The following is a 19674-nucleotide window of genomic DNA, read 5'->3' as shown; positions in this document are numbered from 1 at the left end:
CATGGATGGAGGATAAACAGAAGTGTACAAGCATGTGTAGCAAGCTGGCCTGTTGTACCGAGGTAAAAATTCACATTCTTTGCTCAGCTCACATTTCCCTCAAGGCTTGCCCACCACTGGCATTTGCCCCCCCCCCCAAGCCTTGGGCTTTAAAAGCTTCCCCACCCCAAGGCTCTGCCCCATAATTTATTTTGCGTTAACAGGTCTGCCGAAACGCACAAAAAATACTGGAAGACGACAGTGCCTCTGGACATGCCCAGAACGCTTTCCACCACAAAGGAACCAGGGACCTCCTCCTGAATCACGAAAAACGCAAACTCCAGCCTTGGCATCCCTACCTCCAAGCTCATACCTTCTGCTTTCAACCAAGAGGAATTAGTATATTCTGCCTTGAGCGAGAGACCAAGGACGCCTCTGACCATGTACAGAGCGCTTTTTCAGGAAAGCTGAATTTAGAACCGATTTAAAAAGGCAAAAAAGGCGGAGGGGACAGTAGCACCATCCCTCCCGCCGGGATGAGGGTTCATGGAAGCGGCAAAGCCTATTCTCGCTTTCCCTCAGGCGGGTCTGGGGACGTGCAGACTGAAGGGACGGCAACATACCCGCTGGCACCACAGACTCCTCCTTCTCCTGCTGCTGCTGCTGCTGCTGCTCCTACCGACTGAGGAAGAATTCACGGGGGGCGACACCCACCGCCTCCTTTCTCCATCCCGCCCGCTCCAGCCGTGTTGGCGGCGGCGGCAACAACAGCTTTGCGGGCATGAGGAGAAAACGAGGGGAAGGGAAAGAGGCGCGCGCGGCCCGGCCCCCCTCGCTCCTGGGCCCGCCCTCAGGCCCGCCCAGCGCGAGGCAGGGGGCGGTTTGGGCGGGAAACTCTTCTGAGGAAAAGCTGCCGCTGCCGCGGCTGCCGTCCTAATTTGGAAGAAGCAGAAACACCCCGCGAGTGAGCGCGAGGTGGGCTTCCAAGTAAGCATGCGCGGAGCTGGGGGGATTTGAGGCTGCCGTTCTACGCATAGGAGAAAGCTTAGCTGAACTCCCTTGGGGGGGGGGCGCGGAAAGGAGCGCAAAAGCCGTGGCTGTGTATATGGCGCGGGGTGGGGGAACAGCGGAGCAGCTGTGCTTAATTGTTATTAATAACGCGGGGCTGTAGTCTTAAAAGCTGCCTTTTCTGAGGTTGGGTGTAAGCTCCGCCTGAACTTCGTGGAGCTGGCTTCTGAGAAGGCAGAAATAGGATTGCAGTAACAACAGGGCCAAGGTGGGAAGGCAAGATTCAAAGGGATGCTCTTGGGCATATTAAACACTGCACTGCGAAGTGCGCATGCAGGAAGGATGTGGCTGAAAAGCTCTTGCATGTAGACCCCTCATGACAACCAGGAAATGGCTATGGGTACTGCTGACCGGTGAAATGACAACTGCAGGTGGTCTGAAGTGGTGCAACACAAGAAGACTGCCTGCACTTATTTGTTTTATACCGTTTGTATCTTGGCAGGCTTTTGCTTCCAGCAGCTTCAACACAGCTTATATGAATAGTAAGAATTAAATAAAAAAAAAACATTTAAAGCAGCAGCAAATAAAAAGCAGCAGAGACAACAGGTACAAACTGTTAACAGTCTGAAATGCTAATAAAAGCGCATAAGATTAGTCATCCTCCACTTTTTACGAGAACATAAAGTTCTTGTGGGATCAGGCCAATGCCCCATCTAGTCCAGTATCCTGTTCTTACAGCAGCTGACCACATGAGTTTGGATTTTTGGATTTGATATCCCGCCTTTCACTCCCTTTAAGGAGTCTCAAAGCGGCTAACATTCTCCTTTCCCTTCCTCCCCCACAACAAACACTCTGTGAGGTGAGTGGGGCTGAGAGACTTCAGAGAAGTGTGACTGGCCCAGGGTCACCCAGCAGCTGCATGTGGAGGAGCCGAGACGCGAACCCGGTTCCCCAGATTACGAGACTACCGCTCTTAACCACTACACCACACTGGCTCTGAGAAGCCTGCAAGCAGGACCCAGACTTTTCCTAAATGAATTCTACACACTAGAGAGCATTTCCCCCATCATTACCCCCACTGCTGAGATTTTCAGCACCTATCCATTTTGGATGTTACCAGCACCTGAAGGAACTCAATAGTGGCTGGGGCAACCCATTCAGATGGGCGGCATACAAATGTTGTTGTTGTTGATACAAAAGCCTTCCTTCAAGCACCTGGATCCTAAGTCATAGAAGGCTTTAAGCATAAGCACCAGCACCATAGAAACAGCCTGGAAGCTAATTAAGTTCTTTCAACACTAGTGAGATAAATTTCCATCAACCAGTCCCAATGAGTATCCTGACAGCTGTGTTAAAAGTAACTGTAATTCCTGAATGCCTTTCAAACACAGCCTCATATATTACAGTAGTCAGTCCTTGATAGCTGTGGCCAGGCTACCGTTGGTGAGACCTCAAGTGAAGTTCTTGTCTCAGCTGATGAAAGGCACTCATTTGGAAAGAGGTGGCCTTTGGTTAAAATGAGGTGAGTGCCCAAAATCTGAACAGTGGACTAATTCAGCTAAATTCATTGTTACTATTTTAATTTATATCCCAACCTTTCTCCCAAAGGAGCCCATGAAGCAAGGGATATCCAGCACACACCCCACTAGATATCGCTGGACTCTAGCTCCCATCTTCCCTGGCCATTAGCTGTGCTGGCTTCTTGTGAGTCCAATAACATCTGGAATGGCTACTTCTGTGTGAAGTACATATTAAGATATAAATATAAGTTTATGATGGGCAGTTGCCATAAGGTAACTGGCAGTTGCTATCATAACGTAACTGGTGTTTGTTGGTCCTTTTCATTCTTATTCTAATCATGTTTATGCAGAGCAGAAATGAGGAACCCATGGACCTCCAGATGTTGCTGGACTACAGCTCCCTTCATCCCTGACCAAGTCCCATCAGTCCCAGATAGCATATTCAGTGGAGTTTAACATCATCCAGTGGTCACCAGATTCTCCATATCCAATTCAGACATTAGTCTGAGGCCAATGGAACTTATGTGTTTCCAGCTAAATGGGCTTCAGAAGCAACAATGGAATTATACTTGATTGAAAATTGTGGGTAGTAGCTATCTGAATTAACTGGCAGCACATTCAATAACATGTGTTTATCATGTATTTTCCCATGGGATTGCATTGACCTATGAATACATGAGAAACATACTTTGGGATATATTTATTCTGAGCTATTAGCCCAAGCAGTTTTGTCTGCTCCCCTGCCTATCCCCCCCTTTAGGGCAACAGCACTGCAGAGTCACTGTTCTCATATTTTAAGAGACTACATTTAGTCTCTTCTAATATGTTATCAATTTGTAATTGTCTAGGTCATTTTGAGTTTTAATCCAATCCTCTTGCAGCAGCTCTTAACTTTGCTTCTTATGCAAGCCTGAGGGGGAGGAGCAAAATTCAGCAGACCAGGTAGAGAGGCTGCTTGTTACCTTTGGTTCACCTGATCTATTAACCACACTCTTCATCCTACTGCATATTTCTTGCATAATGCATTAGCAAATCATAAGTGTTTGCAAGATCAAGCCCAAAGAGTTTCTGCGTGGCCTGTTGTTCCAGTTTGACTTAATTGATGAAAAAACATACCTTTCTTTAAATGGGTGTAACTTTGCATGTGAAGAGCCCTTCAGAAAAAGTAATCATAATAATAATAAGGTACAAAATAAACTTGGACTGAAGAGGGAGTACAATGAAGAATACAGTTCTTAATGCAACCATAAACAGCCCACAGAGTTACCACAGATTCCACTTATGTCATTAAATGTAAACTTACTATGCAATGGGCCTGTGGTGGTAGACTGAAGCTGCACACTGAATTCTTACCCTGTTAACCATGATACTTAAGAACAGCATAAGAAATAATATCCCAATAAGGACCATGATACAGGAGTGAATATAACCAAATAAAAAATGCCCATTTTATTATTCCTGGCTTCTTAGCAGCTAACTTTTTATGTTTCAACAGCAAAATAGGATATACAATATTTGCAAAAGATGGGTAAAGTGGTGTTGGTGGAAGTTTAAATATTAAATATTAAACTACCTTATATATACTCCCATTTTCAGTGCTCTACAAATATTGAAGATATCATGTATCTAATAAGACAAATATTAACACACAGGCTTGATACTGTTGGGAATGCTGATATCCTCATAATATCAGTAGGATGAAAGAAAAACTAGCATTCAACGTCCATATATTTAATATATGATTCTCCCATTTTGTAAATTAAAGTGTTTGCAATATATTTAATATTAATATTTAATTGGTATTTTTTCTGTAAACAAACATGTATGTATACAGCAAAACCAATTTTGCTAATAAACATTTATGTAAATAATTAACTACATGTTACCAATAATCAGACTTTGATTTTTAAGGCTTTAAGAGGGGTTTTTTTAATGTTGCCCAGGGCCTTGTGGGCTGGACCTCCCTGGCATCGAACATTCAGTGTGTGATTTAAGGAACTGAGAGCCTCTGAATGGTTGGCAGTTCTAATAAATGGGAGTTGGTAGTCACTGAGGAAGACCATTGAGATTTGACAGCTGAGGGGGAAAGTAGTTCTGAATGAGTTTTCCTGCAGCCAATCGGAAGCCCCGGAAACCCCATCGGATTTTCGGCTTCCAAAAATAATTTGCAAACCAGAACAGCTACTTCCGGGTTTGCAGCGTTTGGGAGCCAAAACGTTTGAGAACTAAGCTGTTTGAAAACCAAGGTACGACTGTATTTTATTTCTCCTCATTACCCCATTTTGTTCAGCTTATCCAGTAAATAATTGTTATGAGTTGGAGGGGGCAAGTCCCCCTAAATGCTTAAATTTAGTAATTATAATAATTTAGCTAGTATTTGGAGTATTAAAGGAAGATGCCAGGTGCAGTGTAAAAATACAGGCTATACCGGGTTTTCCTGTTCAAGAGATGGCTAATAGAGAGGCCATTAAGAAACAAAGGGATCAGAGTACCGGGCCATTAAGAGCGATTGACAATGCAAATGCTGTCCTTCTGTGAACAGAGACAGTAGAATTGGGAGGGGGAGGTTGTCAGGGTTACAGGGTGTGATGTCACCACAGGAAAAAAATATCCTTTTGCAGAAGGTTTTTGAAAAAGTGAGAAGTAAGGACAGGCAGCACTCATTGCAGGCTGGCTGGGAGGTGCTGCACCCAGAGAGTAGGGAGCATGGCTGGCTTCTGCTCTGGACCCAAACTTGCTGAAGCCATGGGAGAAGCAAGAAGAGACTATCTAGGGATGGAATGTTCTGCAATACAGTGGTACATCGGGTTAAGAACTTAATTCGTTCCGGAGGTCCGTTCTTAACCTGAAACTGTTCTTAACCTGAAGCACCACTTTAGCTAATGGGGCCTCCTGCTGCCACCGCGCCGCCAGAGCACGATTTCTGTTCTTATCCTGAAGCAAAGTTCTTAACTTGAGGTACTATTTCTGGGTTAGCGGAGTCTGTAACCTGAAGCGTCTGTAAGTTGAAGCGTATGTAACCTAAAGTGTATGTAACCCGAGGTAGCACTGTACTTCCATCAAGGCTCAAGGGTATATACGTGTAAATAAAATCATATATCTTAAAGTCACTACAGTCTCTGCTGTGCCTCAGTTTTACAATGGAAACACAACCCTGGGTAAGCACCACACACACACACACACACACGAAACTTGCTACCACTCGGCAGAGAATGGGGTTGGCATGTAACAATATTATCAGTTTCTTAACTCTCTAGACTACATCTGTGTTATTTGACTCTGCTGACAGGACTGCACTCCTCCGAAGGCTTATAATTTCCAAATAGGAAATCTGCTGTGTTTTCTTTTGCTTGGATATGAGATGAGAGAGGCATAGTGTTGCACATGAGAGTTAATGGTTTTCCTAATAAATCTTGCCATGACTCCCTGTGTAGGTGGTTATGCAATGAAATGGGAGCAGCTTTTTTATGAAGGGCTTGGTAGGAGTGGCACAGGTTATAAGAGTGCCACGAGTCGTCCCCAACCAGCACAACCACCACACTCAGTATGGCAAAAAGAAAAGAAAAGCATATGAGCAAAATTAGCATGTTCTAAAAAAACCAACCACAACATACATCAGCAATATGAAAATATTCTCTGTATAATCATACTGAAGAAAAACTGGGTGTTTGGAAATTTTTAAAAAATCAAAAGGGGGCAGAGAAATCCTACGAAATTTCAAAACTGATGCGGTAAACAAATTGTATGTAGTGAATCTGAAAGCTAAAACACTCCAAGTCATGCTCTGAATCCAAAAGAAACCTTGTGGCCAAGAGCAACAGAATCAAACAGGAAGAACTAGAAATCTCTCTTACCCTTCGGGCACTGGCTCCATGGGATGCCATGAACACTTCTGTAAACTTAGCATGAGATGTACATTCAGGAGAGCAAATGAAAAAAATGCTTCAGTCTCACTGATGTTAAAGGCAAGTCAGCATTTTTCAGAGTAAATTAATAATTAGTCACGACTTTGGTGTTCACTGCCACAAATAAGTGAAGGGAGTTTCCATTGCTGATAGCAATCTGACCTCAGTAATAAATGTTGACAGGATCAAAATATGGGCCAGGTTAACTGAGTCATTCCCAAAGGTGACTCAAAACATGGGTTACAGGAGGACTGGTGCTGGGTTTCTACAATGCACAGATGGGGTAGGACTATTAGTAAAGGCAACTGTATTTTGGAATATAGACCCTTAAATCACTGGTCCACCTAGCTCAGCACTGTCTACACTGATTGGCAGCAGCCTCCATGGTTTCAGCCAGGGGCCTCTCACAGCCCTAACTGGAGATGCTAGGATTTAAACCAGGGCTTTCTGCTTGAAGACAGAAGTGAAAGAGAAATCCAAAACAACAGATGTGCCACTTTGGGAGGAAATATTGGGCTATATTACCCTAATCTCTCTTTGAAACATCCTTATCGAAAACCTCCCAGATGTTTGGTATTAGAAAAATCTGGCCTACATATGTACTTTTAAAGTGGCAGACTTGAAAGTTATTCTGTTTTTTAATGAAGAAAATCACATAGTCTGATGCAATACTTGGGAAAGTAATCTATGATATATACACAAAATATGATGCCATTTATGACTAATCCACATATTTGTCGACTATGTAATTAGCATAAGCATAAGAGATTAAAGTCATCCAAGGACAGTGCAAGAAAATTGCTTGCACTCTAGTTTTCTCTCCTTTTCTTGAGACCTGTGCTTTTGCTACTGAAACAACCTCTCACAGCCAGTTTTTTAAAAAGATAACCAGCTGCACTGGAGCAGCTGAAACCAAAGCCACACTAATGATGTTCACATTATGAAAACGAAAGTTATAGTTTATATTAATCCTAGTGGTGCAGCAATAAAACTGCTAGCACATTTGCAAAGCCAAGCAGGGTCTGGTATGGTTTCAAATTGGATGGGGAGCTGTGTGTTGAGATTCCTGCATTGCAAGGGGTTGAATTATACCCCCCCCCCATGGGGTCCCTTCCAACACTGTTTCTCTTATTCTAATCTGTATGCAAATGGGACAAAACTGAGTAAAATGCCCAAAAGCCTTACTACTGCGCACTGTAGAAAGGGTTGTAGTGCTATTCTTGACTCGTGGACTCATTGATATCATCTGTGGTTGCTTGCTTGTTTCTTTATATTCCACCTTTCAGGGGTGGGGATGTCCTCAAATGGAGCAGAGTGTTCTTCTTTCTAGAAGGGAAGCAAGTTCCTTGCAGTTGCTCCTTCTTTGGTCGATGGATGGGGCCATGTTGATCTTCCTTTGCCAAGAGGGTGATGGCCCCCAACTTAGCTAGCTTTAGAAGAGGATTAGACAGTTTCATGGACGACAAGGCTATCAATGGCTACTAGCCACAATGACTGTGCTTTGCTTCCACCGTCAGCTTAATAAAAAACAACCTAGCAGTTTCATAATTGTATAAAATGTTATGAAATGGATATTTTAAGCAAGCTTACCTGATGCTGTTGAAATAAGTGAAATCACTTTAAACAGTGGTTTAAATCCTTTACAGATAGGTAGCCGTGTTGGTCTGCCATAGTCAAAACAAAACAAATTCCTTCCAGTAGCACCTTAAAGACCAACTAAGTCAGTTCTTGGTATGAGCTTTCGTGTGCATGCACACTTCTTCAGATACACAGTGTGTTATGTAGTGAAGTTTCACCCTGGGCCAGCAGGGGGATACTGTATATAGTTTTCACTCAGGTCTGTAGATAGTTTTCACTCAGGTCCGCGTCAGTTATTTTAGGCGGGAACTCTGGGCTGTTGTTGCTACAATGTTGACAGCCGGCTGCCTATAAAAGCAGGCCGGCTGAGCTGTTTGCAGTCAGTTCTATTCCAGCTTACGAAATAAAGAGCTACTTGGAGAAATCGCTGTGTCGTCTGCTATGTCAACCCACAACATAACACTGGCGACGAGGATGGGATTGATGGACATCAGAACACAGCCAGATGCGGCCAGCCTCTGAACTGAGCTGAATCACTGAGCTGAATCACAGAGCGAAATCACTGAGCGAAATCACTGGACAGAACCAATTCAGAGCTGACTGTTCTGGCTAAGAGCACGGTGTTCCATCCATCGCCCTTCACGCCGGCATCGGAATCATGGCTTCACTTGTGCCTCTACCGCCGTTTGCGTCAGCCTCTGAATCATGGGACTCCTACCTCGCTCGGTTCGACTGCTACCTCCAAGCCAACGAGCTGACAGCAGTATCAAAGGATCGGAAGCGGGGCCTATTCCTCAGCCTCTGTGGGCCTGAGGTGTTTGAGACGGCCCGAGCATTGGTTGCGCCTGAAGCAGTCCAGGCAACACCATGGGACACGATCCAAGAGAAGCTCCGCAACCACTACGCACCAAAGCCGTCCAAGATTGCTGCCCGCCATGCGTTCTACCACCGGAACCAGGCAGAGGGGGAGTCAATCAACAAATACACCACCGCCCTGCGACAGGCTGCAATGCACTGTGAGTTCCGAGACTTAGACGATGCCCTGATGGATCGAATCGTCTGCGGGGTCCGGGACATCCATCTGCAACGGCGTCTCCTTGCCAAGCCAGACCTCACGCTGCAGAAAGCCATTGAGGAGGCTGTGGCCTCAGAAGCTGCTGAACGCTCCGCCCAGGAGATCCGCAAGTCCAGCAGCCCGCGTCTTGCTAGGGAGCCAGTTCCGGTGCATCATGAAGAGGCCAGCAGTGATGAGGCATCCTCCAGTGAAGATGATGACGTGCACCAGACAAAGCGGGAGCGCAGGAAGTTCCAACAGAAGTCCAAGGGCCAACCGGAATGTGCCGGCTGCGGAGGCAACCATTCCCGTGCCAAGTGTCGATTCAGAGACGCCATCTGTAGGAAGTGTTCCAGAAGGGGCCACATTGCTAAGGTCTGCCGATCGGCTCCGTCTGACACCCCCCCTTCATCGACTCGCAAGTCCAAGTCTTCACTCCAGTCTGCCAAGGAAAGTTGTTTCGCTCTCACCAACTGCCGCTGCCCGTCTGGAACCACGATTGGCCAAACTGACTCGCCTACGCGACGCAAGCTGAACGTCACGGTGCTCATTGAAGGAGCTCCATGTGACATGGAGATCGACACCGGGTCTGCCCTGTCCATCGTGTCATGGAGCACCATCAAAAGACTGGTACCCAGAGTGTCCAAAAGGCAACTCGACTCTCACCGCGTACACCTGAGAGACTACCAGGGAAACGACATTCCAGTGGTAGGCGTTGGCTGGTTCCGGATCGCCTTCAAGGATTTTTCGGGCCTGCTCCGGTTGGTGGTGGTCGAAGGTCAGCGGCCAAGCCTCCTAGGGCTAGACTGGTTTGATGCCCTCGGCCTGGAAGTCACCGGCATCAACTGCATCTCTAACGCAGAGACTGAGGGTCTGGTCAAAGACTTTGCTGAGGTTTTTGACGGCACCTTGGGGCAATATACAGGTACGCCCATCTCCTTTAGCCTTGATCCACAAGTCGCCCCCATCAAGCTAAAGCCACGCCGGGTTCCCTTTGCTCTCAAGGCTTAGGTGGACGAACAACTGGACAAACTGATCGCCCAAGGAGTTTTGGAGCCGGTTGACCACACCAAGTGGGAAACCCCCATCGTCACGCCTGTCAAGCCAGATGGGTCGGTGAGAATCTGCGCTGACTACAAGTGCACGATCAACAAGGCACTTCAGCAGCACGCTTATCCGGTTCCTGTTGTCCAACACCTGCTGCATTCCCTGGGTGAGGGTAAGGTCTTCGCTAAGCTGGACCTTGCCCAAGCCTATCAACAACTGCCAGTCGATGATGCCACTGCTGAAGCCCAGACGATCGTCACCCACCGGGGGGCATTCCGTTGCCGCCGGTTGCATTTCGGGGTGAGTGTAGCTCCTGGCATCTTCCAAAGCCTTATGGAGCGTCTCTTGCAAGGGCTTCCGGGCGTGGTACCATATTTTGATGACGTCTTGGTGTCTGCAGACTCACACCAGCAGCTGTTCGAGCGCCTCCGTGCCGTGCTGACCAGGTTCCAAGAGGCTGGGCTCAAGGTAAAGAGGGAGAAGTGCCAGATCGCCGTTCCACAGGTAGAGTTCCTGGGCTATCTTATCGATGCCTCCGGCCTTCACCCGACCACATCCAAGATCCACGCTATCCAGCAGGCTCTCAGCTCATCGCGGCTGTCTGCTGTGGGGAGACCGCGTCGTGATTCCCCAGGGACTCCGTCAGCGCGTCCTGAAGGCTCTGCACGTTGGCCACCCGGGAATTGTCAAAATGAAGGCGTTGGCTCGGTGTTACGTCTGGTGGCCTAATATGGACGATGCCATCACTGCCTGGGTGTCCGCCTGTCAAGCGTGCCAAGAGTCGAGGCCTGCACCACCGGCAGCTAAGGGACACACCTGGGAGACGCCAAAGACACCTGGTCGAGGGTGCACATCGATCTGGCTGGCCCCTTTCACGGCCGGACCTTTATGGTAGTGGTGGACGCCTATTCCAAATGGCTGGAGGTCGCCCTGATGCCCTCCACCACTACCGAAGCTGTCATCCGGGTGCTGCGAGGCCTGTTTGCAACGCATGGGTATCCTGATGTCCTTGTCTCTGACAACGGACCGCAGTTCACGTCAGGCACGTTTGAGCGGTATCTTTTGGGACTGGGCATCCGCCATGCCCTAACGGCACCCTTTCATCCATCCAGCAACGGGCAAGCGGAAAGAATGGTGCGCTCGGCAAAAGAGGCACTGGCGCGCCTGGACCGGGGAGACTGGCATGAGCGGGTCGCCGAATACTTGTTCGTGCAACACATCACCCCTCATGCGGCCACAGGGCGGAGTCCTGCTGAACTGCTTATGGGCCGCCGCCTCAGGTCACCGCTCGACCGGCTACACCCGGACTTTGCCGTGGCTGAACCCCCAGGCTGTGCCAACGCACCACGGTCATTTGTCCCAGGAAACCAAGTCTATGCCCGGAACTATGTGGGGGACATTCCTTGGGTGCCAGCCACAGTAGTGGGAGTCACTGGACCTCGCTCGTACCAGGTGGCACTCGAAGACGGATGCTTGTGGCGACGGCACATAGACCAGCTTAGGCGCAGGGTTGGGAACTTGGACACTACCGAGGTGCCCCCAACTGCGCTTGCGGCTCCAGAAGAGACACGTACAGATGGCGAGGCCCCACCTACACCTCCCTCGCAAACTGCCAGCGTGGAGCCGAACCGAGCCGCTTCAGAGGGTCTGCCAGACTTACCACAGACTCAGACCACTCCACTTGCGGAGGCTCCACCCACAGCAGCGGATCCAGGGGAGTTGGTTCCAACGCCATCTAGGGTCGCACCACAGCCTCAGCAAGAACTGTGTGGCCCTCCGGACTTGGCTACCAGTCCCCGGCGGTCTGGCAGAGTTCCCAAGCGCCCAACTTATTTAAAGGACTATGTTGTTGGACAGGTATCACTGTTGGTCTAAGTATGGGAAATGTAACCGATATGCTTTTGTGCCTAATTGAACCATTACGCGTAGTGCTGTATATAAGGAAACCATTACGATTGTAACTAACGCCTTATCTCGGTAGGGAGGGGTGTTATGTAGTGAAGTTTCACCCTGGGCCAGCAGGGGGATACTGTATATAGTTTTCACTCAGGTCTGTAGATAGTTTTCACTCAGGTCCGCGTCAGTTATTTTAGGCGGGAACTCTGGGCTGTTGTTGCTACAATGTTGACAGCCGGCTGCCTATAAAAGCAGGCCGGCTGAGCTGTTTGCAGTCAGTTCTATTCCAGCTTACGAAATAAAGAGCTACTTGGAGAAATCGCTGTGTCGTCTGCTATGTCAACCCACAACATAACACAGTGTATCTGAAGAAGTGTGCATGCACACGAAAGCTCATACCAAGAACTGACTTAGTTGGTCTTTAAGGTGCTACTGGAAGGAATTTGTTTTGTTTTAAATCCTTTAAACGCTTCTCTCAAAGAATACTGGGAAGTGAGTTTGTTAAGGGAGCTCACAGAGCTACAGTGGACAGAGTGGTTTAACAAGCAATCACTCTTACCGGGCAACTGGGAATTGTAGCTTTCTGAGGGGAAGAGGGACCGCCTAACACTCAGCCCCCTTAACAGACTACAGTTTCCAGGCTTCTTTGTGGTGGGGGAGGCCATTACTGTTTAAAGTGGTCTGATACTACTTTGAATCCTGACAAGACAGAAGTACTGTTTCTGGGGGACAGGAGGCGGGCAGGTGTGGAGGATTCCCTGGTCCTGAATGGGGTAACTGTGCCCCTGAAGGACCAGGTGCGCAGCCTGGGAGTCATTTTGGACTCACAGCTGTCCATGGAGGCACAGGTTAAATCCGTGTCCAGGGCAGCTGTGTACCAGCTCCATCTGGTACGCAGGCTGAGACCCTATCTGCCTGCGGACTGCCTCGCCAGAGTGGTGCATGCTCTGGTTATCTCCCGCTTGGACTACTGCAATGCGCTCTACATGAGGCTACCTTTGAAGGTGACCCGGAAACTACAACTAATCCAGAACGCAGCAGCCAGTCTGGTGACAGGGAGCGGCTGGGGAGGCCCAGCCAGATGGGCGGGGTATAAATATATTATTATTATTATTATTATTATTATTATTATTATTATTATTATTAAATGTATAGTGCAGATAGGGCCTTTGAGTGCTGCTCTTTTGTTGTTCCTAAACTCAAATCAGTCAGACTTTACAGACCCTTCAAGTGTCCCTATTTTCCAGGGACAGTCCCTGATTTAGAGAAGCCACCTCGGCTTCTATTTGATCCCAGAATGTCCCGCTTTTCCTTAGGATGTCCCTGTTTTCATCAGAGAATTGTTGGAGGGTAATGGAGTTATCTGACCCCTCGAGCGGTCTGAAGGCAGCCCTGTGTAGGGAAGTTTTATTAATGTTTAATGTTTTATTGTGTTTTTGCAGGGTATGGACTTAGCATAGACCCACTGAAATTAATAGGCATTGGTTCTAATTCCAAATACATGTATTTTGGTTCTAGAAAAGGATTAAAACTTTTGTTGAATGCTCTCTTCACGGAGGCCCACCTAAAATCAACCTTGATATCTTTTCAATACCTGAAGACCTGTTATTTTACCCATGTTTTCCAGAAGGTCACCTGAGCATGCTTTAATGCTACTGACAGCATTTTACTAGCTCTGCTGGTTTTACTGTTTTGATATGTTTTACTACTGCTGTTTTAATAGTTCATCTTTGTTATGTTTTTAATTAAGCCATCTGTCCCTGAAGCTGTAAATCTAAAGGGTGGCATATACACGATTAAGTAAACCAATAAAACAAAACCAGCAAGCAAGCTTTCCTTGTAGACCAGACATGGCTTTGATATTTTGTTAAGACATAATTTGGAATTAGATTGAACTGCATAGGAATATATATATATATATATATAGGTTTTGGTGTCCTCGGGTGTCTTCCCGTGTAAAAGTTGGGGTGTCTAGGCGACGTTTCGACGAGGTCTCACTCGTCATCTTCAGGCTGGTGCTTTCGGCTTCTAGTCGCCTAGACACCCCAACTTTTACACGGGAAGACACCCGAGGACACCAAAACCTGCATTCCTGTACCCGTGAAAATCTACGAAAGCAAATATATATATATATATATATGGTCAACATGAATGGTCTAGAACAGCATAACTTTTAAAAATTGATGTGCATACACAATCAGGTATTCAGGGTATGAAACTGACAACAAAACCCTAGGCCAGTTAGCTAAGCACTTTCCCCTGGTGCTGCTTTCAGCTAGGGTAGGCATGGTATGGAGAAATTGGATAGAGAAATGCTCCTCCTCCCCATAACACTAAGCTCCAAGTGGAAGAGTAAGGCAGATAAAGTACACGGCACATAGTTAAACTATGGCATTCGCTCCCACAAGAAGTAGCGACAGCAACCATTAACACTTTGAAAAAGCATTAGACAATTTCATGGAGGAAAAGGTTGTCAATGGCTACTAGCCATGATTGCCATGCTCTGTCTCCACTGAATGCCAGTTGCTGGGAATCTCAAGTGTACAGTGGATGCTCAGGTTGCGAACGTGATCCGTGCAGGAGGCACGTTCGCAACCCGCAGCGTTCGCAACCCACAGTGCTGTGTCTGTGCACGCGCGGGTTGCAATTCAGTACTTCTGCACATGCACAAAGCGCGATTTAGCGCTTCTGCGCATGCGTGAGCGCTGAAACCCGGAAGTACCGGTACTCCCGGGTTTGGCATGGTGCACAACCCGAAAACACACAACCTGAAGTGTCTGTAACCCAAGGTATGACTGTACTCAGGTCCGTGATGCTGGACTAACTGGGTCCTTGGCATGATCCAGCAGACTCTTCTTATGTATCTTTCAAAACACTCCTCTGTCTTCAGAGCGGCTGTGAAAGGACAGCTGTATTTGAAAGATGCCTTTATAGGAGGGGAGGGAAACTTTTGGCCACCTGGACTAGTTATAAATAAGTAAGAAGGCAGGCAGGTGGGGGCTGGCTGAGGGGGAAGGCTGAATTTGGTGTGGCAGTTCCCCACTTGCTGGACCATCCTCCGCTGGTTAGGGTCTTGCCATGCACAACATTAACAGCTTGATGCTAATGATGTGATAAACAGTTATGTATACTGTTAGTGTTTTAACAATTAAATCCCAATTGTTATCAAAGGGGCAGTAGTGGGGAGGGGAGATTTCAAATTCAGAATGTCTGCCTTTCAAGCCAAACTGACCCCCCCCCCGCAATAAGTCTTATTTTACAAGGAAAGAAAGGGTGGTTTGTGGGGGGATGAAAATTACAAATAATGTGAAGGCTTTCAGCTGGAAATTACTGCTGGCAGCTTCCTGCCTTATCAAAACACCTCTGGGCATGCTTCCCATTTTGGAGCTCTCTGGCACCTGGTTATTTATTTTTGTTTCAGCAGCAAGAAGACAACAGGTGAAATGCTTTCTATTAGTTTTATTTGTGCATTAGCCCCTTTTCTGAAGAAAATGCAGGTTGATGGGTGGGGGAATAAGTGGCAAGCCCTTACTGTGATGTAAGTATGTTCAATGTACCTTGTGTACGGTCTTTAACCATCAATCAGTTTCCTTCTGCCTGTCTTCAGTGACAAAATGAAGAAACAATGGTGTTTTCAGGCTTCAGGCTTTTAGCATTAGCCAGTCATTGTACTTCTGCAACAAACTATATGGGCAGCAGTTTTTCACCAGTGCATCTTTGGGTGTTATGTCCACCATATCAGGCATTACTTAGTGGCGTGGGCAGAGGATTAACAAAGCACCGAAGCATGCCATTGTAGCAGCAAGTTAATTTTTTCATCTATATTTTAATTTGCATTAATACACTTTTTAATTTAGCCATTTTGTGTGAACACAAATATAGGTTTCGTTTTTGCCGACTTTTGTGTCAGGATTTTCACTGTTTGAAATATGGCAACCTTTCACCATGCAGAGGATAGTTACAAGCAGAGAAAATTCTAATGAACCAGTGTGAACACCAGTATCTCTTATGGTATTCCTGAAAGTTATCAGAATATCCCCCACAACCCACCCCCCAAAAAGCTAAAGAACATTTTGTCAGAAGACTTCAGAATTCTCTTCACTCTGGGATTAGGGCTTTGTGCACAGCATACTTTTAAAGCATCCCGCCCCGCCCCCTGCCAGGAATCCTGCCAACCATGGTTTGTTAAGGGTGCTGGGAATTGTAGCGCTCTGAGGGGTAAACTACAGTTCCCACAATTCTTTAGGTGAAGTCTTGTGCTTTAATTGAATGGTATGTTTTCAACCATGCACCTAATGGTAGGGCTGGCACCAAGTATGAAGACTCACATGCTGCGCTAGTACCTGTTCCTGACGCCTCTACCACAACATGCTTTCCGAAAGCTCCTTTCTCATCTCATTGCCACATGGAAGAAGAGAAGAAGAGTTTGGATTTGATATCCCGCTTTATCACTACCCGAAGGAGTCGCAAAGCGGCTAACATTCTCCTTTCCCTTCCTCCCCGACAACAAATACTCTGTGAGGTGAGTGGGGCTGAGAGACTTCAGAGAAGTGTGACTGGCCCAGGGTCACCCAGCAGCTGCATGTGGAGGAGCGGAGACGCGAACCCGGTTCTCCAGATTATGAGTCTATCACTCTTAACCACTACACCACACTGCCTCTCACATGGAGAAATCTATCCCTTTCTCAGTAGTGAATCTGGAATATCGTCCCCCCCCCCCAAGGTTGAAGTTGTCAATGCCATCCAAGAAACTCTTGCTAGAGCTATTTATATCGCTGAATCTTAAAAGTGTTTATAGTTATTTCTTCTGGGCACATGCTGTCCTTGATTTTAAAGGATAGTCTGATTTGTCTGGCATAAATTGGAGCTTAAGAAGGAGGGCTTTATGCTGAAGGTCAGTGGGAATCTGCTGCAATTTGCTTGATGTGAAAAGAAAGCTTGTCAGATACCAGTGCATTTGTGTCTGTAATTTTAAAGAAAAGGCAAACTATTTTAAGGTGAGTGGAATGCATTACAATTTGAGCATAACACACTGTAACCACATCTTCCATATAGAACTGTAGAGTAGGAAGGGACCCCGAGAGTCATCTAGTCCAACCTCCTGCAATGCAGGAATCCCAACTAAACATATGTCAGAATAACATTGCAGAGCTCTTTACAGCCCAGAAGATAACAAAGAAATTGGTTGTATCCAATGCAGCAATAAATTAAAGTCACTTAGCAGCATATTTGTTCTGCTGGTAAAATATACAGTGGTACCTCTGGTTACGAACTTAATTTGTTCTGGAGGTCCATACTTAACCTGAAACTGTTCTTAACCTGAAGCACCACTTTAGCTAATGGGGCCTCCTGCTACTGCCGGGCCACCTGCGCACAATTTCTGTTCTCATCCTGAAGCAAAGTTCTTAACCTGAAGCACTATTTCTGGGTTAGCAGAGTCTGTAACCTGAAGCGTATGTAACCTGAAGCGTATGTAACCCGAGGTACCACTGTATTGCACCAGCTGAATGTTGCTGGACAAGGGAATGCATGAGCAGGTTGCTGGTAACTTTGCTGCACAATAGACTGCACAATCTGTTGTACAATGAGCTTCCACTGGCACAGTTGTTTCGCTGGGTCTGTCTGTTGTACAACATTAAAACTCAATGGTCCACTAGTACAGGAGCCTGCACTCGCAGACAGAGAACCTTAGATGCAGCACAGTATGCCCACCCTATTTTCCACTGGCAATCTCAAAGCTTGGTTTTTCTTACAACTGCTTAATTTTCATATAAATACATCTGCCACAGATCTTGGTGTGTTATTATAAAGCTCAGTTATAAGAACATAAAGCCTTGATGACCGCACCAAAGGTCTAAGATTCTGTTTCCTACTGTGACCTAGAGCTTCTGCTTGGCTATCATCACAACCAAAAGCATTGATTCTTCTTGACACAAATGAACCCAATGAATTCAGTGTGGGTTATTTTGGTTATTTTCAAGTAAATGTCCATGTGATTGCAGTCTTAGTGCCTTGCTTTGCTGCAAAATTCCCCTTTGTATAATCTCTCATTCATTGGGATCCCAGTTCCAAGACTGCAGGGCAAGCTGTCTGAATTTCAAGTTTGTGTTTTAATTAAGAGGCCTTCTAAAGAGCGAACACATCTGATAGCATGTGTTAAAAATAGCTCAGATCAAAGAGCTGGCATGTCAGGCCCTGCGGCGGTGCCTTTTTGTTTGGCTTTGGGATTTTGTTATATTTAATTAATAAATGCAAAACAAAAAAATATGTCAGTGTGGTTGTATGATATGACTAAATGGGCTTGTCTACTCGTGACAGGCTTTGAGAACTGAGTGCACCAGATACATCCTTATATATGCATTAACCACTGTACATTGCATGATAGCTGGGGCTGATGGAATTTGGGAGTCCAGCAATATCTGGACTGCCATAGGTTTCCCCTCGTGGTTCAGGTTAGGCAATTAGGGCTACATATCACACCATGGTGCCACTTTAAATGCCACTCCCCCCCCCCCCGGAAAAAAATAAATTCTGGGAGTTTGTTAAGGGTGATGAGAGTTGTTAGGATACCTATATTCCCCACACAGAGCTACAATTATCTGAGAGGAATTGATTGTTAAGATGCTGTGAATTTTCCCCACACCAAAAATACTGCCCAACAGGTTCCTATGCAACAGCTGAGCATGCTTCCAGGAGGACATGCATTAAGGAATGCAGGGGCAGCTTGAAAAACAAGAGTGGAGAACCTGACCTGCTAGAAGTTGCTGAACCAAAGCTCCCATCAGCTTTTAGCAAGCATAGCCAATGGTCAGGGATGATGGGACTTGCACTTCAACATCTGGAGGGCCAAAAGTTCCCCACACCTAAAAAAGGTTCCTTACCCCATCTGAGATTTAGGAACAATATGACCTTCGGGTATAGGGTGGTATAGAAATAAATTAAATTAAATTAATTTTTCACAATGAATCAATTTAAGAGAAAACTGTGCATATGACACACACACCCCAAACAGTCATTTAATGTTCCAAAATAGCTTGGGCAGTAGAGCATAAGACTCTTAATCTCAGGGTCATGGGTTTGAACCCCATGTTGGGGCAAAAGATTCCTGCATTGCTGGGGGTTGGACTTTGTGGCCTCTTCCAACCCTGCAATTCTGATTCTAGATTCAATTATTCAACATGTTGGCAGTGTACGAACAAAACAGGAACATCTCCCCATATATGGTGGGCCTGTCCAGTGTTACAAGAAATATTGGTCTAATATAAGGAAGGCAATTGATGGAATCACAAAGACATTTTGTACATTTAGATCCTACTTTTATTGGCTTGTACAAGCAGATTTAACCAGAAGTTATAAAGAACTATTATCATACATGATTATTGCTGGAAGGGTACTAGATGCAAAATACCGAAGATTAGACAAATGAACTGCAATAGAAAAATGGGAACACAAAGTACATGAATATGCTATCTTAGCCAGAGTTAGCCCATTACAGAAGAATGATAGACTGCAGTCTGTCCAAGGCACTGTGAGTTGACTATACACGGACCCTTTAAGAATAGTTCCGACTCCTCTCTTTCCTTATATAAGAAAGAAAAACCTGCTGAATAATTCTGCCAAGAAGCTTTATATAAAATTAGTTAAGCTAGTTAAGTTACAAGCATGTTTGGAGCCTGAATGCAATAAA

The 19674-nt window shown here is 46.1% G+C and overlaps 1 protein-coding gene and 1 long non-coding RNA gene across 8 annotated transcripts in view; one reads left to right on the top strand and one right to left on the bottom strand.

The window, feature by feature from the left end:
* The window catches only part of LOC309329068 (ankyrin repeat and fibronectin type-III domain-containing protein 1-like), a 367804-nt gene extending 367038 nt beyond the window's left edge, over positions 1–766 (bottom strand). For 3 of the 7 annotated variants that reach the window (XM_081839531.1, XM_081839539.1, XM_081839537.1), the window contains exon 1: positions 603–766. The gene's annotated coding sequence lies outside the window, so the exon portion shown is untranslated. Of the gene's footprint in view, positions 1–338; positions 376–602 lie in introns of those variants that run through there. The other 4 variants (XM_081839540.1, XM_081839541.1, XM_081839535.1 and 1 more) reach the window with 3 other exon arrangements.
* A 70-nt stretch (positions 767–836) lies between these two features.
* Positions 837–4590, top strand: LOC309329369. Its single transcript, XR_014151088.1, has 3 exons — positions 837–966; positions 2596–2731; positions 2858–4590. It is a non-coding gene; the product is annotated as an uncharacterized lncRNA (long non-coding RNA).
* The last annotated feature ends 15084 nt before the right edge of the window (positions 4591–19674 follow it).

This window comes from Podarcis erhardii (assembly GCF_964252035.2).
Source record: "Podarcis erhardii genome assembly, chromosome: 14".
Lineage (NCBI taxonomy): Eukaryota > Metazoa > Chordata > Lepidosauria > Squamata > Lacertidae > Podarcis > Podarcis erhardii.
The sequence above is the reverse complement of the archived record's forward strand: the minus strand, read 5'-3'. Positions and strand labels throughout refer to the sequence as shown.